General features: G+C 25.4%; 1 long non-coding RNA gene across 1 annotated transcript in view; it reads right to left on the bottom strand.

Annotated features, from left to right (window-relative positions):
* Window positions 1-10,200: 10,200 nt before the first annotated feature.
* LOC136999647 (uncharacterized) overlaps window positions 10,201-27,011 on the bottom strand; it is a 122,595-nt gene continuing 105,784 nt past the window's right edge. Inside the window, exon 2 of the long non-coding RNA XR_010889958.1 lies at window positions 10,201-10,287. This is a non-coding gene — a long non-coding RNA (uncharacterized lncRNA). The remainder of the gene's footprint in view (window positions 10,288-27,011) is intronic.

The raw sequence follows: 27,011 nt of genomic DNA, 5'->3' as shown, positions 1-27,011 counted from the left end.
TTAACTGTCATATAAATTTTGACAGTTTGTTTCTGAGTAGATATTACATAAATAAATAATAATTATCTAATATTAAAGAGAAAAATTGAGCAGTAAGAGAAGGAAAAAGTAAAGAAAAAAGAGAGAGAGAGAGAGAGAGAGAGAGAGAGAGAGAGAGAGAGAGAGAGAGAGAGAAAGAGAAAGAGAGAAATAAGAAGAATAAGAAGAAGGTAGAAAAGGGAGAAAAAAGGTATGTATAATATACGTTTATCGGTTGAAGCTCTTACAATTAGTTTTTTACTTTTGTTGCTGACTTAGAATGCGTTTAAAAATTACGAGAATCTTGAAAAGCGAAAATTTTCACGAATCAAGAAGCGCGAGCAGATAGCAAAACCTCATTCTTTATTTGAATTCCGCCGGACTTTTTGAAAGATATTCGCAATTGCTTGATGATATCTGTTAAAATTAATTTCTCTAAAATTTTTAAATAATGTACGTATAAATAATAACAAAAATATTGTTTGTATAAAATTAAAGTACATTGATGGTTTAATTTCATACAAACAACAATCTCCATTTGAGAGATCGACTTTGAGAGATATTTGCAATTGCTGGATGATATTTGTTAAAACTCATATTTTTATAATTTTTAAATAATGTATGTAATTAAGTACTTGAAATTTTAAAGAAATGAATTTTAACAAATATTATCCAGCAATTGCAAATATCTCTCAAAGTCGATCTCTCAAATGGAGATTGTAATTTGTATAAAATTAAATCATCAATGTACTTTAATTTCATACAAATAACAATCTCCATTTGAGAGATCGACTTTGAAAGATATTTGCAATTGCTCGATGATATCTGTTAAAATTAATTTCTCTAAAATTTTTAAATAATGTACGTATAAATAATAACAAAAAGATAGCAGATAATTTCAGCATTAATGATTTTGTGCTTTGACTTGCGTATAATATTTTTCTTTATATTGGCTGGATAACTTAATATTAAAACGGTTTCAGCATTAAAATATTATAGTAAATAGAGTATCAAATTATAATTATTAGCTGAATCTTTAGCTATCCAGGCAATGTAAAAAAAAATATTATACATAAGTCAAAGCACAAAATCATTAATGCTAAAATTATTTGCTATTATCTTTTTGTTATTATTTATACGTACATTATTTAAAAATTTTAGAGAAATTAATTTTAACAGATATCATCGAGCAATTGCGAATATCTTTCAAAGTCGATCTCTCAAATGGAGATTGTTATTTGTATAAAATTAAAGTACATTAATAATTTAATTTTATACAAATAACAATCTCCATTTGAGAGATCGACTTAGAGAGATATTTGCAATTGCTCGATGATATTTGTTAAAATTCATTTCTTTAAAATTTCAAGTACTTAATTACATTATTTAAAAATTTTTAAGAAATATATATATATATATATATATATAAACTGACTTTCTTTTTGGATGCTTCACCGGAATATATATATATAATTAAATATTCATTATAATACAGCTTATACTTACACTATAAATATATATTAATTTCTTAAATTTTATTAAAGGATAAAAAAACGACAAGAGAGAGAGAGAGAGAGAGAGAGAGAGAGAGAGAGAGAGAGAGAGAGAGAGAGAGAGAGAGAGAGGAATAAAATAAAAGTGGAACAACAAAAAAAAAGAAATATAAAGAAGAAATAAGCAGAAAAAGGAAAAAAAAAAGTATGTATATAAATAAATAAGTGTAAAAAATGTAAAAAATAATGTAAAAAAAAATATTATACATAAGTCAAAGCGATGAAATTAAAGTACATTGATGATGTAATTTTATACAAATAACAATCTCCATTTGAGAGATCGACTTTGAGAGATATTTGACATTGCTGAATGATTCGTTAAAAATTATTTCTTTAAAATTTTTAAATAATGTAATTAAGTACTTGAAATTTTAAAGAAATAAATTTTAACAAATATCATCGAACAATTGCAAATATCTCTCAAAGTCGATCTTTCAAATGAAGATTCTTATTTGTATAAAATTAAAATACATTGATGATTTAATTTCATATAAGAATCTTTATTTGAGAGATTGACTTTGAGAGATATTTGCAATTGCTCGATGATATTTGTTAAAATTCATTTCTTTAAAATTTCAAGTACTTAATTACATTATAATATTATAATATTTTAATGTTGAAACCGTTTTAATATTAAGTTATTCAGCCAATGTAAAAAAAAATGTATAAATAATAACAAGAAGATAGCAAATAATTTCAGCATTAACGATTTTGTGCTTTGATTTATGTATAACATTTTTTTTTTACATTGGCTGGATAGCTTAATATTAAAACGGTTTCAGCATTAAAATAGTAAATAGAGTATCAAATTATAATTATTAGCTTAATATTAAGTTATCCAGGCAATGTAAAAAAAAATATGATACATAAGTCAAAGCACAAAATCATTAATGTTGAAATTATTTGCTATCTTTTTGTTATTATGTATACGTACATTATTTAAAAATTTTAGAGAAATTAATTTTAACAGATATCATCGAGCAATTGCGAATATCTTTCAAAGTCGATCTCTCAAATGTAGATTGTTATTTGTATGAAATTAAAGTACATTGATGATTTAATTTCATACAAATAACAATCTCCATTTGAGAGATCGACTTAGAGAGATATTTGCAATTGCTCCATGATATTTATTAAAATTTATTTCTTTAAAATTCAAGTACTTAATTACATTATTTAAAAATTTTAAAGAAATACATATATATATATATATATATATATATATATATATATATAAACTGATTTTTTTTTTATGCTTCACCGAAATATATATATAATTAAATATTCATTATAATACAGCTTATACTTACACTATAAATATATATTAATTTCTTAAATTTTATTGAAGGATAAAAAAACGACAAGAGAGAGAGAGAGAGAGAGAGAGAGAGTGAGGAATAAACTAAAAGTGGAACAACAGAAAAAAAGAAATATAAAGAAGAAATAAGCAGAAAAAGGAAAAGAAAAAGCATGTATATATATATATTTTTTTGTTATTATTTATAAGTACATTATTTAAAAATTTTGTTATTATTTATAAGTACATTATTTAAAAATTTTATTTGTTAAAATTCATTTCTTCAAAATTTTTAAATAATGTAATTAAGTACTTGAAATTTTAAAGAAAATTTTAACAAATATCATCGAGCAATTGCAAATATCTTTCAAAGTCGATCTCTCAAATAAAGATTTTTATTTGTATGAAATTAGAATACATTGATGATTTAATTTCATACAAACAACAATCTCCATTTGAGAGATTGACTTTGAGAGATATTTGCAATTGCTCGATGATATTTGTTAAAATTTTCTTTAAAATTTCAAGTATTTAATTACATTATTTAAAAATTTTGAAGAAATGAATTTTAACAAATATCATCCAGCAATTGCAAATATCTCTCAAAGTCATATAGTACTTATATTAGTCCTATATTACTTTTTTTGAGTAGTGTATAATAATTTTTTATATTTTTAAAATAAATATAAATATATTAATATTTATTATTTCTTTTGTTTCAGGTACTTTGAGTGAAGTTCTAGAAAAAATTAATAAATATAAACAATAGAGAGACAGAAAAAGAAAAAGGGAAAACAAGAAAAAAGGAGAAGAGAAGAATATCTATTCATATTATAATATTACTAATTAGTTGAATATAATTATTATTATTATATTAAAATGTTTAATTATATTGTGTTGTAATAAATAATTACGTTGTATATAAATAGTAATTTTAAACACTTAGTTAATATTTTGTTACAGTTATATTTATATTATTAATTATTGTGTTGTAATTTATTTTATGTGTAATCTATTATATGTGTAATTGATAATAAATATAATGTTAATCTTAATGAATGATAATTGATGATAAAGATTATGATGATAATTATGATGATGATGATGATGATGATGATGATGATGATGATGATAATGATGATGATGATGATGATAATAATGATGATAATAATGATGATGATAACAATGATGATAACTATGATGATAATAATGTTGATATTTATCATTTTCCTACATATTTGCATGCATTAAAAAAATTCTTTATATATAATTTTTATTGTATACTAACAATTAAAAGAATAAAACAAACTAAATTTTGATAACATATTTGTTTAAATTTAATAAATAGAATTTTATAATTAATGTAATTATATAAATATATATAATATAATATAAATAATATAAGTATATTATAAAATTAATATAGTGTATACTTATATTTTTGTCAAATGCCGAAACGTAAGAAAGAGCGTACTTTAAACGAAGAACTTGAATTTCAACGACAATGTCGTGAAAGAATTGCAGAAAATCAACATCGTCGTTATTCAGTTGCTAAAGAAATAAAAAATAAATTAAAAACAGTTGATTATAGAAAATATGCTATAAATGTTACTGGTACAATACATGATAATCATATAACAGAACTGAACAAAGAACATTCTTTAGATATTACACTAATAAACAAACAAATTAGTTGCACTGATAACATACATACTAATCGCATAATAGAAATAAATGAAGAAATAATTGAAGGAGATCCTGGAAATACTATATCATTAAATCAGCAAAAAAAAAGTTATGCAGAATATCTATCTCATTATCGATCACAGAAAAAACAACAACCTTGTTTAAATATTAATAATACAATATTAATTGACGACATAAATGAATACTATATTGATTCTATGGATGTGTCTTGTGTTCATTGCAATGCAAAATATTTTGCAGCCGAAAAAATATCTAATAAAGGCAATTCATTTCACGATTGTTGCAATCATGGCGCAGTATATTTGCAACCATTGCCTGAATTTCCTCAATTTATTCATAATTTATTTGATGGTAGTCATGTAAAATCTAATGATTTTTTTAAACATATTCGCAGTTATAACAGTTCATTTTCATTTGCATCATTTAATGCCAATTTAATTAATTTTCAAAATAGACGACCTGGTCCGTACTGTTTTAAAATACAAGGACAGATTTATTATCAAATTAATACAGCGTTATATGCTGCGCAAAATGAAAGTCCTTCTTACGGTCAACTTTTTATTGTGGATTTAAATGAAGCGATCGATCATCGTCTTAATCAAAATTCGTGTTTAGATTTTGAAATTGTTCAAAACCTTGAACATATAATGCGGAGATCTAATGTATTTGCTCAATCTTATCAAATGATGGGTGAAGAATTAGAAAATCAATGACGTTTGGAAATGGAATCTGGTGATTTGTTACCAGGATTACAATTATCATTTACTTTAAGATCAGGTATGGATCGACGTCGATATAATGCTCAAAGAACTAATGAAGTTGCAGCTGTTTTTCGTACTACTGCTGATGGAGAAATTCCAGAATCATATGTTACAATACGTAATAAAAATACTAAAATTTTGCAAAAAGTAAGTATTATGGATCCAAATGTTGAACCATGGATATATCCATTATTTTATCCATATGGCACTCAAGGTTGGCATCGTGATTTAACAAAATTAAATAGCAATAAACGAATAACAAGAGGACAATATATTAAATATCGTATGGCTATTCGTGATGAATTTAATGTTTTTATATTAGGTCGTCGCTTATTTCAACAATGGCTTGTGGATAGTTATGTAAAAATGGAAAAGGATAGAATTGATTATTGCAAAACTCATCAAAAAGAACTACGTTCTGAAACATATCAAGGTTTAAGAGATTATATACAAACTATGGCAAATCATTTAAATGGACGTATTGGCAAAATGGTAATACTTCCTTCCACATTTATTGGATCACCACGTAATATGATGCAAAATTATCAAGATGCAATGGCAATTGTTAGTAAATTTGGAAAACCAGATCTTTTCATTACAATGACTTGTAATCCAAAATGGCGTGAAATTGAAGAAAATCTTTTGCCTGGTCAGCAAGCTTCTGATAGACCTGACATTTGTGCTCGCGTTTTTAACATTAAAAAAAATTATTTAATTGACTTGATTGTTAAGCAAAAATTTTTTGGTGAAGTAGCAGCGTTTGTGTATGTTATTGAATTTCAAAAACGTGGTTTGCCTCATGTTCATATGTTGATTACTTTAAAATATAATTTTAAAATAACAACTCCACAGATTGTTGACAAATATATTTCTGCTGAAATTCCTGATCCATCTGACAATCGTATTTTACATGATATAGTTATGAAGCATATGATTCATGGACCTTGTGGTGATTGGTGTCTGGTAGATGGTAAATGTTCGAAACATTATCCGAAATCTTATTTTGAAGAGACTAAAATGGATGAAGATGCTTATCCCTATTATTGTCGACGAAATAATGGTAAAAATTTTAAACGTCCTGGTGGTTATATAGTTGATAATCGTTATGTTGTTCCATATTGTCCTACTTTATCGATTATATTTAATTGTCATATTAATGTTGAAGTAGTTTCAAGTATCAAATCGGTTAAATATCTATATAAATATATTTATAAAGGGCACGATGTTGCTGCTATAACCATTGAACCAATAACAGAAAATGTAATTATTGATCATGATGAAATACACAATTATATCGAAACTCGTTATGTTGGACCTGTAGAAGCCTGTTGGCGTATCCTTGGTAAGAAGTTACAAGATAAAAGCCATAGGTACTATAATGCGTTTACCAGTCCATCTTCCTAACGAACAAAATATTATAATTGAAAATGAATCTAATGAAGACACAATAACTTCTGCATTAAGCCAGGTTACTATGTTAATCGATTATTTTTCATTAAATTTGCGTGATGAAGAAGCAAGACAATATTTATATATTGAAATTCCACGCTATTATACATTTAAAAAAGAGAAAATTAATGATAGAAATGTGTCACACTGGGTTAAACGCAAAAGTCACTATAATTGCATAGGACGAATGTATTCTGTTAGTCCATCTCAAACAGAATTATTTCATTTACGATTATTATTACTTACAATAAAGGGGGCTACAAGTTTTAATAATTTAAGAACTGTAAATGGAGAATTATGTCAATCATTTACGGCAGCATGTTTGGCTTTAGGTTTAATCGAAGATGATGATGAATGGAATCGAGCTATGAATGAAGCTGTTGGATGGATGATGCCACGACAACTTCGTAAATTATTTGTACGAATATTATTACATTGTCAGCCATTACATCCTGAAGAATTATGGGATAACTTTAAAACAGCTTTGTCGGAGGATTATGTTCGACATTTTGGTATGTTACAAGGACAGAAGAAAGCATATATACAAATCAATAATATGCTTTGTACTGAAGGCAAAAGTCTTGCTGATTTTCCACAAATGGAGCAATTATTAGAAACTGAGTTGTTAAACGAAGAGAATGATTATGTGATATTTGAACAAGCTATGGAAATAGGTACCAAACAATATAAACAATTAAATGATAAACAAAAAGAAATAGTTGATCTTGTGTTAAATAAATTAGATAACAATATTTATAATAATAATTATTGTTTTTATATTGATGGTCCAGGTGGATCAGGTAAAACATTTATATATACAACTATTTATCATTTAGCAAAAATTAGAAACAAACACGTGTGTGCAATGGCTTTTACGGGTATTGCAGCGACATTATTACCTGCTGGAAAAACAGTTCATAAGACATTTGGATTGCCGGTTCCATTATTTGCTGATTCAACATCTGCTATTAAAATCCAATCAAAGGAAGCTCAATATTTGAAAAATACAGATATTTTTATCTGGGATGAAGCACCAATGTCACCACGATATGCTTTAGAAATTATGGATCGAACATTGCGTGATATTATGAACAATAATTTACCTTTCGGTGGAAAAATTGTTTTATTAGGTGGTGATTTTAGACAACTTCTGCCTATAAAAGTACATGGTACTCGAAATGAAATTGTAAATCTTTCTATTAAATTTAGTGCTATTTGGAAACATTTTGTAAATTATTCTTTAACACAAAATATGAGAGTTCTTCCAGAAGAAATTGAATTTGCAAAATTTCTTTTAGATATGGGAGATGGCATATTGAATGATTCTAATGATAACATACAAATTCCTGAATGTTGTATAGCACCTATTAATGCTGATATTGTAGAAGATATATATGGCGATTTAATACGGAAAAAGGAATTTACCAAAATGGCTAAATGTGCTATACTTTCTGCAAGAAATACTGACGTAGATGAAATTAATAAAAAAGTTGTTGAATTATTAGATATAACTAATGAACGAATTTATACAAGTGTTGATAGTACTATGAATTGTGATGATAATGGCGATATTGGTGAAGCTTTGTTACCAGAATATTTAAACAGTTTATCTCCATCATGTCTTCCTCCTTATGAATTACGTTTAAAGCCAAATTGCATTATTATGTTGATTAGAAATCTTAGTATCAATGAAGGTCTTTGTAATGGTACTAGATTAATGATTATAGAACTTACAGATCATTTATTGAAATGTAAAATCTTAACGGGTGATAAGGCAGGAGATATCGTTTTTTTAAATCGTATAACATTATATTGCGAAAATATATATCCTTTTACCTTTTCAAGAAGACAGTTTCCAGTAAAATTAGCATTTGCTATGACAATTAATAAATCACAAGGGCAAACGTTTGATAGAGTAGGAATAGATCTTCGCAAAGATGTTTTTAATCATGGGCAATTATATGTTGCTTTCTCAAGAGTTCGTTCTTGGCAAGCATTAAAAGTTTTTCTTGGTAATCAACGAGATAATAGACACGTTAAAAATTATGTATATAAAGAAATATATATGTGAAATAAAAATATATATTAAATTGAAAGCTGTATTTAAAGATGTATGTTATAGTTAATTATGTAATTAACAAATATCATCCAGCAATTGCAAATATTATACGTCGATTTTGATGACATTGGAACTATCGGTTATTTAGTTTCTCGAAGCAAACTAAAGTTTTACTTTTTTTTATATGTATAAATGGATATATATGGCGCTAAATGTATTAATTATTGCTCTGGAGTTCGCTGGATATATTTATTAATTTCTTTATTTATTAATTTTTAAATAATGTAATTAAGTACTTGAAATTTTAAAGCAATTGCAAATATCTCTCAAAGTCGATCTTTCAAATAATACATTGATGATTTAACTTCATACAAACAATAATCTCCATTTGAAAGATCGACTTTGAGAGATATTTGCAATTGCTAGATGATATTTGTTAAAATTCATTTTTTTTTAATTTTTAAATAATGTAAAAAAGTATTCATAAAAGTACTCATAAAAAAACACTCGGATTAATAAGAAGCATAAAGAACAGCGTGCACGGAGAGGAAAGCATGTACTGGAAGTGGTGCGCGCTATAAGTATGAGAATTTTTAAAATTATTACTTATCTTTTTTTTACTTTTCTCTTTTACCCTTTGCTTCTCCTTTTTTCACTTTTTCACTCTTTTTTTACTCTTTTTAAAAAAATGCGTTTTTTGAACAGGGAATACGTCTGTACAATTTGACAGCTTGAAAAAATGTAAACAAGAGTGGATATGCGAAGATATGTTTGATAGATTGAGAGTGAAGGTTATTTTGACGGTTTTTTAAAATAAAAAAAATTTATTAAAATATTTATATTTTTTAATTATTAAATTACTATAATAAGTGCGCGCGCGCAGCGCGCGCCTGTATTGTTCTAGTACATGTTAAAATATATAGGAGGAGATTTTGAACTGAAATCCCAAGACGTTAAACATCTTTGTGTTGTACTCAGAAGATATGTTCTAAATGGATATCCGCGACCAAATAAATCAAATATAGAAACTATTAATAAACTATTAGAAATGACAAAAAGTAGAAAGGTATATCAGTTATTATAGATGTAGTATTTTTTATATTTTACTATAGTATATCAAGTTGTTGTAGTTGTAGTATTTTTATATTGTACTATTAATATTTTTAATAAATGAATTTTAAAAAAATTTGTTTGAATAACGATACAAAAATTGTAGATAATTTTAGTCCATATGATATTTTTATAGGAATAACAGATAAAGGATTCGATTATGATTATAAAAACAATACAACAGGACTATCACATTTATTCGAACATTCCATTTTCAGACACAGAGGAGAGAACGATAATATAATATATAACGGTTCAACATGTTTCAACTTTATGACATTCTTTAGTAAGAGAAGAAACAATAGTATTACATATAATGATGTATGTAAGAATCTAATTTATAAATTCTATGACAAATTTAGTAATATCCCTTTTATATACAATTTTGATTTCAATGATAAATTAAGTAAAATAGTAGATGAATTAGAAAATGAATATTATTTTAGAAAAAGTTACGATATTGACGGAATTTCTCTATTTTTTATAAACTATGGAAAGAAATATTTAGGAGGCACGTCTATAGATCTGTCAAACGAAGAAGTTATAAAAAAAAAAATTAATAAAATTATGGGAAAATATAGATCCGTCTGATATCTTAATAATATTAAAGTATAATAATGATGAAATAATAGATATTATTAATCATACATTTGGTTCAAAAAAAAAATAAAAAAAAATCTACGTACAAAAATTCTACAAACGAAATTCAAAAAACGTTAAAGGGATATTCGTGTATACTAACTAAGTGTGAAAATGATTTTAATATAAACATTAGGGTGGACAACGATAAAAAATTGTTCAAAGGACTATTCCTGTTAACTACATTTGGTATAAAAGTAAATTGCATAAATGATTATTTTTATATATCAATTAGTTTTGATAGAAATCCATTGAATATAGTTAATTATATTCTAAATGAAAATATAGAGTCAATTGTTAATAATATATTAAGTAACAACGATAGAAGAATATATATAGAGGACGTTTTTCATTTTTACAAATATTTTGATATAACTTCTCTACTAGAAGACTACTTGTACAGTGACGATTATGTAGATAAATATTCTGAATATATTTATCCGGTCATTGAAAATATCAAAGAGAATGTTTTAACATACGGGAATTTAATAATTAATACTCCTCCTGACAATATATTAGTAAATATGATTGACTTGAATAACGACAAGGTTTTCGTCACAGAAGTTTTATTAGATATAGATTACAAAAAAGAAGAAAAGATTAATATAAAAAGAAAAAAATTTAATAATAAAGAAGAAAGAAAAACAAAAAATTACGTAGAATTTCCACAAATAATTAAAAATGTTGAAAATTACGAATTGGATTTCAACAAGACTTTAAACAACTATTGCTACTTAATATTGTTTTATGTTCACAATTCGGTTTATAATATAAAAATAAGTAATAATGTAAAGATAATAGGAGATAAGTACGAAATAAAATATATACTAAAAAGAATCAAAGGAGAAAATATTAATAACGAATACTTGTATAGAGATTTTTGTCCTTATTTTTACGAAGCTCTGTTTCAATTTTATTTGTTCGACAGGGAATGTCCAGATATCAATAGTATAGTAAAGTTATTCAAAAGAGAAAATGAATTAAGATATATTATAAAGAAAATTCAAAACGAAGAGAGAAAACGTGAGGTTATCTTGAACAGTAAGATATATAGTATAAAAACAGAATACAATTTTCTTATAACATTGACATGGACAGAAAACAAAATATTATATGGATATATGTTGAACTACTTAAAAGATAAAGGATTGATATATTCAATGAACATATACGAATCAGATGATTATGCAATGTTCTTTAATTTAACTACTGATCCAGATAGATGCGTATATGAATTAGACAGATATATATCGTCGTACGAAGATATAGACGTGCTTTATATAGTTTCTTACAAATCTAAAAATTTAGATTTTAGTAGTATTTTTTTTATTTGAGAGATATTAGTGGAAGAAAAATATTCGGAGATATCATATAATAATTTTTATACGTTTTAGAAGTCATGGTTTGCCCATAAATAATATCACATCCATCTACTAATTGATTTAAAACTTCAACTGATATGCTAATCAATTTATCATTTTTATTTGGTTGTTTAATTTTTTTTAATTTACATACAAAATTAATACTTGTAAGATTTTTATATAATACATTATTACTCATAACATATTCTATTTTTTTTCATTACTATCTATATTTTCAAAATTTTCTAGCATTTTGTTAATACTATTTTTTAGATAAATAGATATATACTCTATCCTATCACAAGGATATGTGTTATATATTCTATATATATGCTTCATAAATTTTCTGTTGTCTACAAATATATCATTTTGCCTTAAATACTCAATAGTCCTTTCGAATCTTGTAGCATCGTCTGGAATTATAAATATATCATCAAATTTTATTTTATACATTTTAAGAAATATTACATACGGATATAAAAATTCATAGTTAATTTTCTTAAAATCTTTTTTTAATTTATTTTTATCATATAATACTATGTAATTACCCGGAAGTTTTCTACCAACTCTACCTTTTCTCTGTTCAGCCATTCCATAAGTGATATTATCAACTTCTCCTCCAAAAAATCTTTTAGAAAAAAATGTTCCTGTATCGTAAACATATTGAGCATTGCACAAAGTAAGCGACGATTCCAATATATTAGTTGATAATGCTATAACGCTTTTATTATGACTTGATTCTATTTTCTTAATTATATCAGATGCAGATGGGTACACTTTACTATGAATAGGTATAAATACCAAATTTTTATCATTTTCAAATACAGATGATAAATGTTTAAACGCACTTGAAATATCAGATATCCTAGAAAAGAAAAATATTCCAGCTTTTCCTTTATCGGGCCTATGTTTAGTTATTACATCCTCGATCACATATCTATCTCCTATTATTATCTCTTTTACAGGATGTAATTTATCTCCCTCTATATGAATAAATTCAATATTTTTATTAAAATATTTATATATTCTGTCTTTATCTTCGTCTATAGTAGCACTCATAAGTATTATATTATTATATCTTTTTCTTTGATTCCTGAGGATTGTTATACATATATCAGAAAAAGTTTCGTGTTCGTGTATCTCGTCAACGAACTGATGCCAATCTATCGTCATTCAATTTAATTGACGCAGCTATTCTATTGATACAGAAATTTAATTCGACACTTTGAGGGTTTTTATTATAATATATAGTGTTTGAAACATTCTTAAAGTTCATAGTGACAGGACTATTTTCTATTATTATGTTACTCTCGGTTCTATAACCTAAACTTCTTAAGAAATTTTCTCCATTTGACACAATTAAAGCCTTTCTGGGAAATATTATCATAGTTTTGTCTTTTTTGTTAAAATTATCAAGATCGACACTTGATAGATTAAAATCGTAACCTCCGAATAAAAAATTGTACCAAAAAAATACTTTTGGAACTTGAGACGTTTTTCCAACTTCTGTACTTCCGGTAATTACACAATCTTTTCTATTAACCCATATATCAAAAAATCTAATCTGGTTTATAGGTTCCAAAGATTTAAGACTTATTTTTTGGAAATACTTAATATCGGAATCAAGAGGATTTACTAACTTTTGTCTAAATGTTATATCACCTTTTTTCTCTATTCCAGTTGATAGAAAACCAAATCTTATTGCAGCTTTAACTGTTCCAAAAACTTGATAAAAAGTAAGATCATCGAATACTACTTTTCTTTTTATTGATAAGTAAGAATATGCTTCGTATGAAAATATATATCTATCATCTCCTATTCTAATCGAAAGTTGATTATCTGGAATGTTATGGTATATTATATTGATATCATTCTGAGGAATACTAAAGAACGTTCCTTCTGTTATTTCATAATTTAGATAAATATAATTTCTTTGAGACACTATCACTTTTTTTAAGTAAGAATATTTCCAAAAATGTTTATATACAGGTACTATACATAATTTGAAATACTCTTTATTTCTAAATATAAAATCTTCATTAATATAACCTACTTGATGAATAGTTTCTAAATTTGGAAATAAAAAAAATTGTATACATTTCAAGTTTTCTATAATTTCTCTGTACATAGAATATTCATTTTTATCTACGTTAAATAAGCTAAAGAAATCTGTATCCATTATTTAATAAATTATTTTTTATCAATAATTTAATAATATAAATGGATATATCACCAGTATATTGGGGAAGAGGAGCTTGGGCTATTATATTCACGACAATTTATCATTATTATAAAGATCTTGATCAGTTAATGTATTATTTGGAACATTTCTATATTCCTTGTAGAGTATGTAGGGAAAACTTATCGAAAAAGAAAAATGATATTGGATTCAAATCATTTTCAGGAGCTAATAGTTTAAGAAAATTTTATATAGACATATATAATGATCATCATTCTGATAAGATAAACAAAAAAAATTTATCAAATTTAGAAGTATAGTATATTAATAAAATATGAAAATGTTTATATTGAATTTTATACAATAATAAATGGAATCTATACAATCAATAGATCCTAAGAAAATTTATATTGAGACTCCAGGTAAATGTATGAAAAGTTTGATACAATTTTGTGTTGAATTTGATAAACAATTGGCAAAAGAAAATGAAAAGGCAGGTAAAAAATTGAAAACTACAAAGGCAAAAACAAAGGAAATAGGTTCAAAGAATTATAGTGAAAAAATTATGTGTTTATCATGTAAGAAAGAAACAATGAACAAACAACCTGTCAAGTATTATCAAAGTTTTACAGATACAGGAGCTTCTAAGTATTCAATTAAAGCAATGTGCGTAGAATGCGGAAAATGTAAGAGTAAATTTATTAAATTATCAGATCTTCCAAAAGATATGAAAAAAACAACGAAAAGTAGTAAATTATAAGAAAATATATATTGAAAAAATACGAATATTACATTAAAAATCAACATGAACGCATCTATTGAAGTATTGTCATCTAAAGAACATATAGAGAGAAATATATCTATGTATGCAGGAGATATAAGTAATAAAACAGAAATATATTACGACTTTGAAGGAGAAAATTTTAAAAGTTTTAATTTCAACGGAGCGTTAGTAAAGATATACTCTGAAATTGTTGATAATTCACTAGATCACGTATTATCATCAAATATAGATTCTAAAAAAATATATGTAAATATAAGTGACGATTTAATAACTGTTGCAAATTTTTCTGTATTAAAAGTATTTGGAGATGTAAAGTGTAAAGGGAAAATAATAGAAAATTGTTGTAGACCAAAATATATTATAGAGAAAACCTTTTCGTCTACTAAATTTAAAATAAACTCAAAAACTATAGGTATTCATGGTTTAACAATCAAAATACTTCCAGTTTTATGTAAATATCTAGAAATAACAGTGTCAGATGGATTAGATTATTATAAGTATATAAAAGATGACGAAACATGTTTATTACAGGATATTCAATCAGCAGTGTAGAAGGAATTATTAATTATTTTTATAAGTTCGAAAAACTCATAGGATTGGATAAAATAGTTCTCTTCCATGTTAATGATTCTAAATATGAAATTTTTTCAAAGAATATTTCTCACGCCGGTATAGGGTATAATATTTTTAAAGATTTTCAGTTCTTGTATGATAAAAGTCTTACAGAAAACGAGATATTATCGAAGTTAAAATTACAGAAAAAAACAAATCTTAATATTATAAAAGCGATTTCAAACTATATGAATATTCCTATAATAATAGAAGATGGTGTTGTTGTTAAAAATTCAGAAAAGGAAAATTATGTGTTTTCACAATTGTACGTATATAATAGTTTAAATTATAAGTATTACAATTTCGATAAAATAATCAATTATATATATTACAAGATTATATTGAGTGAGTTTAAACGTCTTAAAGATATATATGATACTTTAGGAGACAAGAGAGAAAACAATTGTCAAAATATAATAAATTTATTATATAGTTTTAAAGATTATAATTGGTGTCATGTAAAATATTGTGACGGAAAACTAATAGTAAAAGCTTCGAATGTTATATATGACGATTTGATAAAAATTAAAGGATTTGGTGATAAGACAATTAAGAAGATTATAGAAATAATTGAAAACAAAACTCTTGGTTCTATAAGTAAACTAGAATCATCTGCTGGATATAAAAGTATTTTGAGTTTAAAATCAATACCCATGATAGGATCAGTAACTGCTAAAAAGTTGCTAAGTCTAGGAATTAAAAATTTTGATGATCTAAAAGTGTATATTAAAGGAAATAATAAGGTCTTAAATAATTCTCAGAAAAAAGTAATAGAAATAAGCGATAAAATAGTTAAAAATATTGGTAGAAAAGAAGTAAAAAATATTATAGAAAGAATAGATAACAATATTAAAGATATCGAATATTATTTCTTAGGATCATATGCTAGAAATGATGAATTTATATCGGATATTGATATATTAATAATCTCTGACAATAATGATGATAAAACCTTATTTTTGAAGAGTCTTAGTAGATTATACGACTTAATATATGTTATTGACGGAGCTGTAAAAAGTACTGTATTTATAAAAGTTTTCAAAAATAAGTATTTGCAAATTGATATAATTATAAAGCCTTTCACCTCAAAGTTTGAGAGTATATTATATTTTACAGGACCAAAAGAATTTAACGTGTGGATTAGAAAAATAGCAAAATTGAATGGATTTAAACTTAGTGAGTATGAACTATGTTTCGACAATAAAAAAATTAAATTAAAAAATGAGAAAGATATCTTCAAGCATTTAAAAATAAATTATATAGAACCTAGTCAGAGAAGCTTGTTTAAAATATTATAGTCTAATCGTCTTCATAACTATCTCTTATATCTTGTTGTTTATTTGATAATTTTCCTCTTTTCATTGAAAAATATATGATTATTCCTATTAAAATTATAACAATTGCAATTATAATTATAAATGTCAACATGTTAAATTGAGTTTGATGATCATCGTCGCTTTTAATCTCTTTTCTATATTGTTGTTTGATAGATTCATCATGATTTTGTTCCTTAACTCCACCGTAGAAACCATTTAATATACCTAAATCCATTTATAAGAAAAAATCTTTATTAGTTTAATTAATATTGAAAATAACTTGCAATAAATAGAAATGGGTGCTAGTGCTTCTATTCAGACTATCGTCAATGATATAGTAAATGAGATGAAAATTGAATTAAAGAATACAGCTAAGGCAGATGCAAGCGCAAAATGTTCTATTCAGTTTGGACATGTAAAATTTTCAAAATCAAAGGGATGTACGTTAAGATTACAAAATTTCTGTAGTGCTGAAGCAAAAGCGTCTATTGATTCAGTTGTAGATGCATCGTTTAAAATTTACAACAATTTAACGAACGAACAAAAAGAAGAAGGAGCTAAATTATTTACAATTAAGACTAACATACAAACTACGGTAAATAAAATAAGAAACGATTTTAAAACATATATAGAAAATACTTGTAGTGCAAGTACCAGAGTAGAGAACGGTATAACAGTTCAGGATTTTATTGTCGACGAATGTGTTGCCCCCGATGGACAAGTTTTGGTGTTCGAATTTTTGAACTCTGGACAGGCTAAAGCATCTTGTGGAATAAAAACTGTAATGGACATAGTAGCAACTGCGTCTACGGAAATCGCTTCGTCTCAGAAATCGTTCAATGTCAATACCATAATTTGGATATGTCTTGGAATAGGAATACCTCTTATAATAGCGTATGTGTTGTATTTATATAAAGGTATGTTCATAGTTAAATCGAAGGATAAGATAGAAATAAGAAAAAAAAAAAAAAAACTCTACATATATAAATCTACTAGCTTTAGCTAGGGGACTTAATAAAGTCAAGGATTAATATATTATTTAAAATATTTCAAGTTACACTGAGGAATATAATCATAGTCGATTGTTTCTACTTTATTTTTCTTTTTTAATAATTCTTCGAATTTTACATACGATTTGTCTATATATTTATTATTTAAATAGTATTTATCCAGTATATTTGTGTAAAAAATGTCATAATTTATATTGTATATTTCGTTAATTTTGAAATCTTGTTTAGGTAATTTCTTAAAATTTTTGCTTAATTTTATCAAATATGGATATTTCTCTTTGTTATTTAAATCTTTATAATAATATAATTTAATAATATTATTATTATCATCTATGAACATATTATATCCTATGTTAAGATGCAGTATATTGTTTATTATTCTTACTACAATAACATCTTTTATGTCGTTTGAAATTAAATTTAATCCAGTAATTATGGATGTATTAACATTATTTAATTTATCCATTCTTTAATTTATTTATAACGTAATTATAAAATTTCGTAAAGTCTGGATCGAAGTTTTTTACAATGTCACTAATGTTTTCTTTATCAATTAATATATCAATTACATATGATCTTTTTGAAATAGATTTTGAATGTCCTACCGTATCGGCTGTGTTACAAAGTACAACTTGTAACATTTTTTTAATATCTACCTTATTTATATTATTGTCACCAATAGAATTTATGAATTTCCACATCTCTCGTAATAATATAAGATTTGATCCATATGTTCTTATATCTTTTAATGTAATGCCTAAACTTTTTAATACATTGTAAAATTTTGATTCTCCTATAAAAACTCCGTTGATTGAAAATAAATAATCATTATCGTCTTTACAGTTATCGTACAGAACAGTTATAAATTTATATACATATTTATCAAGAATTTTACTAATTACAAATTTATGGATTATTTTTTTTTTCCTATAAAGATTATAAATATATTATTCTTGTCTACTGTTATATTTTTTTTTTTAACGTTAGAATGCCAACAGTATTATTTTCATTACTGTATTTTTTTCTACCAGTTCTTATATAAAATTTAAATTCTAATATTATTAATAACGACATTAAAGATTCTTTAGTTAATTTATTAAAATCTGACACTTTATTATCATTAATGTACTTATTTATTATATCTTTTTTACTATCTATTCTTAAAAATGATTTAAGTTTATTATTTCTTCTGAAGTTTACATATATATCTCCATAAAAATATTGTGTTTTTCCAGTTTTGTCTTTACCGATAACTAATAAGTTGTAGTCTGCACATTTGAATTTTTGTTTTACTACTTTTACGTCAGTAATATGTTTGGGTATTTTATATTTTTTTATTATTTTATAGCAATCGTCTTTCTCTTCAACAAGTTTATCATTATCGTATGATTTTCCATTTTTGTATAAATAAAAAATTTTGTATTTCATTTCAATACAAAATAAAAATAATTTAATAGATTAACAATAAAATAAAAATTAAATTCATTTATTATTTCTCTTTTTTTCTCTAATTAGTTTCTGTCCAATATCTTGTTTCTGAACTCTTTGTTTTTTAAGTATTCGTAATATAGATGTAAAATTGCATCCTCCTTCTGTGTCGTAATACCATTCGAGGAAGTTGTTGTATGTATATGTAAATATTTCAGATACTTTGAATGTTTTTACTATTCCATTATAAACGTTAATATCAATCATTTCTAATATACTAAGTGCTATAAAGAGTAAATTCCACGCGTGTATAATTTCCTTTTGAACTCTTTTTTCTTCTTTGAACGATTGTAATGTGTAAATATTAAGGTCTTTATTTTTTGTATATGATTTGGAATTTCCACTTTTGTTAGATGATTTAAGTTTAATATTATTATCAAATAATCTTTTATTGAGAGTTATCATATTATCTATCTTATCTAATATAGATGAAAGATCTTTAGTATTATGGATAAATCCAAAATAAATAAGACCTATGCTATGATTCCATATAATATTGTACATTTTTTTCAACTCTGTTTCTTTATATGTATCTTTTACTAGAAAAGTTCTAAATTTAATTGCCACTCGTTTTGTAATGAATTCATCGCTTATTTCATCAAATACGTTAGCGTCATACTCTATTTTATTATATAAATTAACTTCTTTTTTATTAACTTTTTCTTTATTATTTATATCTTGCTTATTTATTTTAATCTTCTTTTTTGCTCCTTTATCAGATATTTTAATGTCTTCGTCGCTTTGATTCTCTTCCACACTTTTAGTTTCTTCGTCACTTTTAATTTCTTCATCACTAGATTCAAGGCTTGATGATTTATCGTATCTTTCAGTTCAAACATCACTATTTTTCTTAGTTTTAGTTTTAATTTTAGTTTTAGTCTCTAACGATTCGATAATTTCATCATCATCAGATGACAAAGAAGAATTATCAGATTTCTGATTCTTTCTAGCTTTGCTCATTTTTAAGTTTTATTTGAATATAATTTTTATAAATACTTTTATTAATTTCTTATAATTTTTCAAAAAATAAATTAGATAAATACTACTATGGAAAATAACATTGGTGGACTTATAGCTAGTATAGAAGAATACATGAAAACTACATTAGAAGATGATAAACATAATTTTGATGATTTTATAAGTAAAAATAGAGGAATATTCAGCATTAATTTCAGTAAAGATTCTTTGTAAACGAGGAAGATGTCAGATTCTTGTACAGTTTAGTTTCAAAGAATATCAACAGAGAATTAATAATAGATTATTTTAATAATTCTAGAATTAAAGTTAAAAAAGAAATTTTATCAAGCACGGATAAAAGCAATTATGTAGATTTTTCCGAATTGAACTTTTTCAACTTAATATTGAAATATGGTAGGATAATTGTAAAGCCGAAAAAGATGGTTTTTTTATGGAATGTCGAAAGGGAAAAGGATATAGAATTAAGCAAATTATTTAAGTCAGATGATCCGTTTGTCATAAAATATGTATCGTACTCAGAAATTAATAGATTGTTTAACAAGAATAAGGAATATTTTATTAATACAAATACGTTAGTGAACTTTGGTAACTTAAGTAGAATAGTTGGAACATCACTATCAAGCAAGTTTTTAAAGTTAAATTATATTGTACTATTTGATAAAGAATTAAAGTTTAATATATTTATATATGATAATATTAGTTTTAGTAATTTTACAATAATTATAGATAACGTAGAATTTGAATATAAAAAGATTAATATAGAAACTATTATAAATGACTTTATACATATACTCGTGAGAAAATTAAAAACAGACGAAAATTTAATATCATATTATAGATTATTTTTGATAAATATAAGACTGTCCTATTATCTATTTTATATATTGGTACATTAGGTATGACCTTTATATAGGTACGATTAGGTATAATGAAATTTTCCGAAAGATTTTGGTGTTCAGATATTAATGTCCAATTTATTTTAAACCTATATTCGTTAATAAACTTTTTTGATAGTATTTGATTTTTAGATACAATATACCAATCAATTTTATCTTTAAATTCTTTTATGAAAGTCTCTGATAACCTTTGATACTTAGATATATATTTCCACTCAACGTAATCTTTAAATCTTCTTATGAAATTTTCGGATAATATGCGGTATCTAGATATTATATTCCACGAGAATTTATCAGAAAAGCTTTCAATTATATTTGGAGATAATTTCACATATCTACACATGTATTCCCAATCCATTTTATCGTAAAATTCTAAAATTATTCTATCGGATAAGTTTATATTTCTAATTAGTTGTTTCCATGATATTTTATCATGAACTTTACATATAAAATCTTCTGATATGTTTTTTGTCTGATATTGACATAGATTATCCCAATTTAGTTCATTTCTAAATTCAAAAATGAAGTCATTTGACAACGTTTGGTATCTAGATACTAAATCCCAACTGATATATTTTTTAAATTTCTTCATAAAGTTCTCTGACATTTTCTGATATTTAGATATACATTTCCACAATACACATCCTTTAAATTCGCGTATGAAATCTTCTGATAATTTTTGATATTTGGAAATATTCTTCCAATCTATATTACTTTTAAATTTTTTTATAAAATTTTCTGATAGTTTTTGGAATTTAGATATATCTTTCCAACATATTTCGTTTTTAAATTCTTCCATGAAATCTTCTGACAATGTCTGAGATTCCGATATATACTTCCATTCAATCTTATGTACAAATTCTCTTATTATGTTTTTAGATAAACTCTGACATTTGCATAGACTATACCAATCTAATTTATTTTTGTATTTTCTTATAGTATCGTCATTTAACCTTTGGAATTGAGACACAACAGTCCATATGTGATCTGTAAAATAATGAGAAATTTCGTTTATGATATTGCTAACGTCTTGATACTTTACTGCTAAACATATATTATTTTCGTCTAAAATTAATTTTAGAGTTTTATCATTCATTTTGTTATAAATAATAACTAGTTGTATATTAAGTTCATCGATGAATTCTATAATAAATTCATCCTGTAACATTCCCGTTTGCGTAATACGGTTCCAATTGAAACTGTTTCGTTTTAATCTTATATAGTCTGTAACGCTTAATCTGAAATAATCTATACTATAAAGACTTAATAAATCTGTGTATTTTAACTTATTATATATGTTAGAATATATGATATGATTGCTCATTACCTGTTCCATTTTAATATTGTTTGTTGTTATGATATTGTTACATTTGCGCATAAATATTCAAATTTAACATTTATTTATTATTGTAATGTATTTTTTCTAAAAAGATAACCATATTATTAAGGAAATTGAAATATTTTATCATTAAATTCATTAAGGAATTCTTTAGAAAATTTATTGTTAGTATAAGATATAAATGTTTTTAGATTTGCGGAAAAATCTGTAGACGTATTCATTCTCCTGGATTTAAATATACATATCCAATTAATTTTATCCTTAAATTCTCTGATAAAATCCTCTGATAATTCTTGGTATTCAGATATACAGGGTGTCTGGCAATAATCGCCCCACCGGTCATATACAGGTAGAGGAGGTCAAATCGAGTAGAAAAGTCCTTTACCATTTTTTAATTTTCATAATAAGTACTGAGTAATTAACGAAAAAAGATCGGCGAATCCGCGCGAGTAAAGCGCGCGCGGTGAGAAGGACGTCCCACTGCTACGCGATCACTAGGACACAAGGATCTAGCGTTACGCGCCGCTTGTATGTTGCCATTGTCATTTGTAGAGCGCTCCTCCCAACGCTTCATCGCGCGCTTAGTGATCGCATAGCAGTGGGATGTCCTTCTCGCTGCGCGCGCTTTACTTGCACGGATTCACCAATCTTTTTTCGTTAATTACTTAGTACTTATTACAAAAATCAAAAAATGGTAAAGGACTTTTCTACTCGATTTGACCTCCTCTACCTGTATATGACCGGTGGGGCGATTATTGCCAGACACCCTGTATATATTTTAAAAGAACAGCGAAAGTTATTACGCAATAAAGCCCTTAAAAAACAAATGGGGCTAATTTAAAAATTTACTGGTTAATAAAAATTCTTTAATATATATTTATAAAAATGGAGAACGTGTGGAATATGGAAACGCGCATAAGCATAGCAATACATATGTTACCGTCTGCGACGGAGCAACAAATATAGGCCGTTCGAGAATCGCGCAATCGCAATCGAGACGCATCCTGGCAGATGGATTGGACACTAATAGCGAATTATTATATAACAATTAAAAATGAAATGCAAACAGGCGCACGCTTTCGATTGATTGCGCGATTGTGCGGCCGACAATAACCATAAGCGAACAACGGAAACTTCGAGCCGCTTGACATAAAATAATTCAGTGCTTAACAAGCCGAAAAAAAGAAACACTAATTATATCTTCACATAAATATCCTATAATATATTTAAAACCAAAGCATTGTAACCTTCTAGAGGCAAAGAAGAAATAGAAAAGTACCTAATCTTGTATGGTTTAGTTCGACCACTGATTTGTCCGTGTGTGTTCGTTACTAAAATATGTTTCTTTAGTAAAAAAATTTTGAAAAATTTTTACCAACGTGTTTTAGATTTTCCAGTTTAATGTTCCTCAATCCTTTCTTTGTTATGCAAATTTATATAAAAACAGATGGCAAATTGTTAATAAAGATTGAAGTTTATCTAACAAATAAAACTAAAATTGTAATTAATGAACGACAATTATTAAAATTAAATATTAGCAAAGAAATATAAGATATTTATATGTACCAGTTCTGGCCATTATATTTATAACTATTTAAAAAATTATTTTTTTTATAGTTGGAGATTGAAATATGTCTAGCCATTGAGACATTTATCTTATTACATTTTCTTTTAACAACAATTTAACAAATAAAATTTGAAAAAAATCTTTTAAGATGATGTTTCTTATATGCAAGAAACTTCTTCCACTCTCACAAAAAAGAATCTTGCTGAGAATCTTTACCTACCCACAGTCATTATCTTTGTCAATAAACTGCAATCTAACTGCCACAGCAGAAGTTCCAAAGTTTATCGACAGCAAAAAATAAAAAAAAAATATAGAAATAATAAAAAGTTTTTAAATTCTTATATGCAAGGAACATCCGCTCTCGCGGAAAAAATCTTGCTGTTTGCCCACCCAAAGTTATGTCATTATCTTTGTTATCAATAAACTGCAAACTAACTGCCAAAGCAGAAGTTCCAAACTTTATCGACAGCAAAGAATTAAAAAAAAGAAGTGATAAAAATTTTTTAAATCCAAACTATCTGAAAATTCTAATGGAAAATCCTACCTAATAGAAATTCTACCTAACACAAAAACTTATCTATAAAAAAATTCTATACCTAGGAGTTCGTAAGAAACTATAAACCGACAAAGTTTAATAAGATTGAATTCTTCGCGGAATCGTTTGGGAGTTTATCGCAGAATCATTTAGGAATTTTTCGCAAGATGCTTAGCGCAGAGCTCAGCTCAGTTACCGCTATTTGCATCTAAAATTCGAGAAGGAGTTTTTCGCAGGACGCTAGCGCAGAGCTCAGCTCAGTTTCCGCTAGTTGCGTTCGAAATTTATGTTGATAGTCGACCATTGTTCAATGATCGATCGTATCAACGTTGTTTCGAGATCTGTGCTCGACCATCATCGATGGGACCACGAATTTCGAAAGTCCATGCTCAACTATGGAATCAACAACACTAGAACTACCGACGATTAACATATACCAATTTCTATTTCTTTTTTCTTTTTTTAATAAAAAGTGATAAAGAGAAAAAGTAAATTAATCAATTTGATCATTTAACACAATGCAACAAGTCACAGAAAAAATCTCAGGAAATACAGCATTATAAATTTAAGTAATTGTTCTAAAAAAATAAACCGGTTATTTTAACCGCTTTGATAGTTCTAGTTCTGTTAAGCCATAGGAGCACGGATGCATGGGTAGGCTAGGAAAGATTACGAAGAAATTGGCGTATAGCAAGAATACAAGAATAAATATATTTCAAAATTCTTAATAAAAAATGTGCTCCTTTTTTTTAATTGATAAATTGTTTCAAATATACCATAATTTATCAGTATATTTACGTTTGTGTAAAAGAATTCTTTTTTTCATTTTTAATTTATATTTGTGATACGTACATATGTATGTATTTAAAAATTTTCTCATTTTTGCTTTTCAACGCCAATTTATATATTTAACCCTGGAAATATATAAAAAGATAAACCACTTACCGTAAGGAAGGAAGAAAAAAAGTACACATTTACACAGAAAAAAAGAATTTTGCTATTGCAATAAAATAATCGTTGCTATTGCATGTTAAATATGTTAGCAATAAAATTTCGCTATTGTAACTACTTTTACAGATTATTCGATATGCAACAAATCTGTTTCGTTCGAAAAAATCGACAAATTTTAAAATGAGAAACAAGTTAAAATTTGCTGTTACAACAAAATAAGTTATTTTTAATAAATTTATTTTACTGTTGCAATGAAATTGTCGTCACTAATACAAATTTTGACAATAAGATAAAAATAAATTTTTTATTATACATATATTAGCAATATAATTTGCAGATTTAACAAAACTAATTTCGGTAAATAAAATTATTATCTATAACAAACCTCTTTGCTGTTCAAATAATAATTAACTGTAAGAAATTTTGCTACGATAGCTTATATAAAATTTACTGCGGCATCAAATACTTTTTTTCCATGTTTAACAAGTTTTTTTCTTTAATTTTATGTATAATCTTTTTTTTAAATATTTTTTTTTCTATTTTTTCTCATATAAAAAAATATAAATAAATATATAAACAAACATAAGCACATTATTCAGAATAAAAATATATTGGGTTATTTAGAAAATTTGATATAATTTTTATAAAAAAATTGAAAACAATTTTTATATGTTTAGAGTCATCTTTGTCTGTAATATATGCACCATTATATTCGACAACTTTTGGCCATCTTAAACAACTTGTGCATACATTATTAAATAAAGATATATAAACATATAAAAATTGTTTTCAATTCTGTCATAAAAAAATTCTACAAACTCTCTGAATAATTCAATATATTATGTTCTGATCTGTCAATCATGAAATACATTTAGGAAATATTCCAGGATTAAATATTCATTAACGCATCTAAGTCCTAGCTTATCCATTTTAAGATAATGAATCGAAGAAATAGTGTACTTTTCATAATTTTATTCAAAGTATTCTGGTGTATGATTATATTTTTAATATTATATGATTAATATTTAATATATATGGATTCAAAGGGTTATTAGGCTGATGAAAGTTGTTTCAACTTCGGGCTTAATCAAAATCAAAATTAGAAACACTTTGTTTCTTTTTAATGTACAACGCATTTTGCAGGTTACATATTTTTTAATAATTTTTATAATTATAATCTAATATAACATGTATCTTTTCTAGATATATATAATAATATTGGTAACACATAATTAAATTTAATATAAATTAACTAAAAAAATAAGTACTTCGTTCTTTTAAAAACAAATGCACGCACAACTCCAAATACTTTTAAAAAATACGAGAGAATAAAATTTTGATATAATTACTATAAGACAATAAAAATTATACGACCTGCAAAGTGTCTCGCGTCTATATATCT

This window comes from Linepithema humile, chromosome 4, assembly GCF_040581485.1.
Source record: "Linepithema humile isolate Giens D197 chromosome 4, Lhum_UNIL_v1.0, whole genome shotgun sequence".
NCBI lineage: Eukaryota > Metazoa > Arthropoda > Insecta > Hymenoptera > Formicidae > Linepithema > Linepithema humile.
Note: the sequence above shows the minus strand (reverse complement) of the source record. Positions and strands in the feature narration are given on the sequence as shown.